The sequence below is a fragment of the Pempheris klunzingeri genome, chromosome 5 (assembly GCF_042242105.1).
Source record: "Pempheris klunzingeri isolate RE-2024b chromosome 5, fPemKlu1.hap1, whole genome shotgun sequence".
Lineage (NCBI taxonomy): Eukaryota > Metazoa > Chordata > Actinopteri > Acropomatiformes > Pempheridae > Pempheris > Pempheris klunzingeri.
The window spans coordinates 297,607-300,000 of NC_092016.1; positions in this window are offsets into that span (position 1 = coordinate 297,607).

A 2,394-nucleotide genomic window follows, 5' to 3' on the forward strand; every position below is an offset into this window, starting at 1 on the left:
CTTTACTGCCTGCCGCCGCCTTCACGGGCCGCCGGAAATATGGACACTGCCAGGAAAGATGCACACGGGTTCTTTCCTCCCAGGGTGGCCTTCAGGGCCGCTCATGAATAATCAATGAGCTCGCCCGGGTCATCCTATCACACAGTCACCATGGAAACGTCTTAAAAAGCGTCCTATGAGCTGTGGACACGTGACACCTTGTCAGGTACTCTGCTTTGAGAAAATAAAGTGGAAGAGTTTTATTACTAGTTTACTAGTTTAGCCAAGAGATTCCCACGTGTTCGATGATAAATTAAATCCAAAAATGTGATGAGAATCATTTAACGATGCAGCAGAACGAACAGAACAAAGACCGACAGGAGGATCATGGGAAATAAAGATGAAAGCAGCTTCACAGGTTTTTCACCTGATTAAAACACCTGAGTCTCCAGAACAAATCTCCAGATCTTTGAGATGACCTCTGACCTCCTACCCCCCCCCCACAGACACATTTCAGATGTGTTCTGTGGGTTAAGACACTTTAGCGCAGTAGAAAGCTCTGAGCAGGAGGATCAGGAAGCAGGAGGATCAGGAAGCAGGAGGATCAGGAAGGAGGATCAGGAAGCAGGAGGATCAGGAAGCAGGAGGAGTCTGTGTTTCTGCTGATGTGACAGCAGGTTGGCGTTCTCGGTGAAACTGAACCGGTCCGATCAACTCTCTGCCGTCACTTGGAGCGGAAAGTAGGAATTTCCGTGCGTGCCCCGAAGGCAGCGTGTGGTTGGCAGGTTGAACATCCCATAATTAACACGGCTGATAATGGAGCCAGTGACCACACATGGCTGAAGTCCTGTCACACTGATCAGACGTGATCAACAGGTCGACTTGATCAATCATTTTATTAGAAGAAAATCTGAAACACGACGAAGCTGATTTTTTCTCCACAACCAACATCGGAACTACAAGATGCTGTGTTCTACGGTGTTCTACAGTGTTCTACAAGGTGGTGTTCTACGGTGTTGTACAGTGTTCTACTGTGTTCTACAAGGTGCTGTGTTCTACAGTGTTGTACAGTGTTCTACTGTGTTCTACAAGATGCTGTGTTCTACTGTGTTCTACAGTGTTGTACAAGGTGCTGTGTTCTACGGTGTTGTACAGTGTTCTACTGTGTTCTACAAGGTGCTGTGTTCTACGGTGTTCTACTGTGTTCTACAAGGTGCTGTGTTCTACGGTGTTGTACAGTGTTCTACTGTGTTCTACAAGGTGCTGTGTTCTACAGTGTTGTACAGTGTTCTACTGTGTTCTACAAGATGCTGTGTTCTACTGTGTTCTACAGTGTTCTACGGTGTTGTACAAGGTGCTGTGTTCTACGGTGTTGTACAGTGTTCTACTGTGTTCTACAAGGTGCTGTGTTCCACTGTGTTCTTCAGTGTTCTACAAGGTGGTGTTCTACGGTGTTCTACAAGATGCTGTGTTCTACTGTGTTCTACAAGGTGGTGTTCTACGGTGTTCTACAAGATGCTGTGTTCTACTGTGTTCTACAGTGTTCTACAAGGTGCTGTGTTCCACTGTGTTCTTCAGTGTTCTACAAGGTGGTGTTCTACGGTGTTCTACAAGATGCTGTGTTCTACAAGGTGGTGTTCTACGGTGTTCTACAAGATGCTGTGTTCTACTGTGTTCTACGGTGTTCTACTGTGTTCTACAGTGTTCTACAAGATGCTGTGTTCTACGGTGTTCTATGGTGTTCTACAAGGTGCTGTGTTCTACGGTGTTCTGTGTTCTACAGTGTTCTACAAGGTGGTGTTCTACGGTGTTCTACAAGGTGCTGTGTTCTACGGTGTTCTGTGTTCTACAGTGTTCTACAAGGTGGTGTTCTACGGTGTTCTACAAGGTTCTGTGTTCTACGGTGTTCTACAAGGTGCTGTGTTCTACTGTGTTCTACAAGGTGCTGTGTTCCACGGTGTTCTACTGTGTTCTACAGTGTTCTACAAGGTGGTATTCTACGGTGTTCTACAAGATGCTGTGTTCTACGGTGTTCTACTGTGTTCTACAGTGTTCTACAAGGTGCTGTGTTCTACGGTGTTCTACAGTGTTCTACAAGGTGCTGTGTTCTACGGTGTTCTACTGTGTTCTACAGTGTTATACAAGATGCTGTGTTCTACAAGGTGCTGTGTTCTACGGTGTTCTACAAGATGCTGTGTTCTACAGTGTTCTACAAGGTGCTGTGTTCTATGGTGTTCTACAAGGTGCTGTGTTCCACGGTGTTCTACAAGGTGGTGTTCTACAGTGTTCTGTGTTCTACAAGGTGCTGTGTTCTGCGGTGTTCTACTGTGTTCTGCGGTGTTCTACAAGGTGCTGTGTTCTACGGTGTTCTACTGTGTTCTACAAGATGCTGTGTTCTACAAGATACTGTGTTCT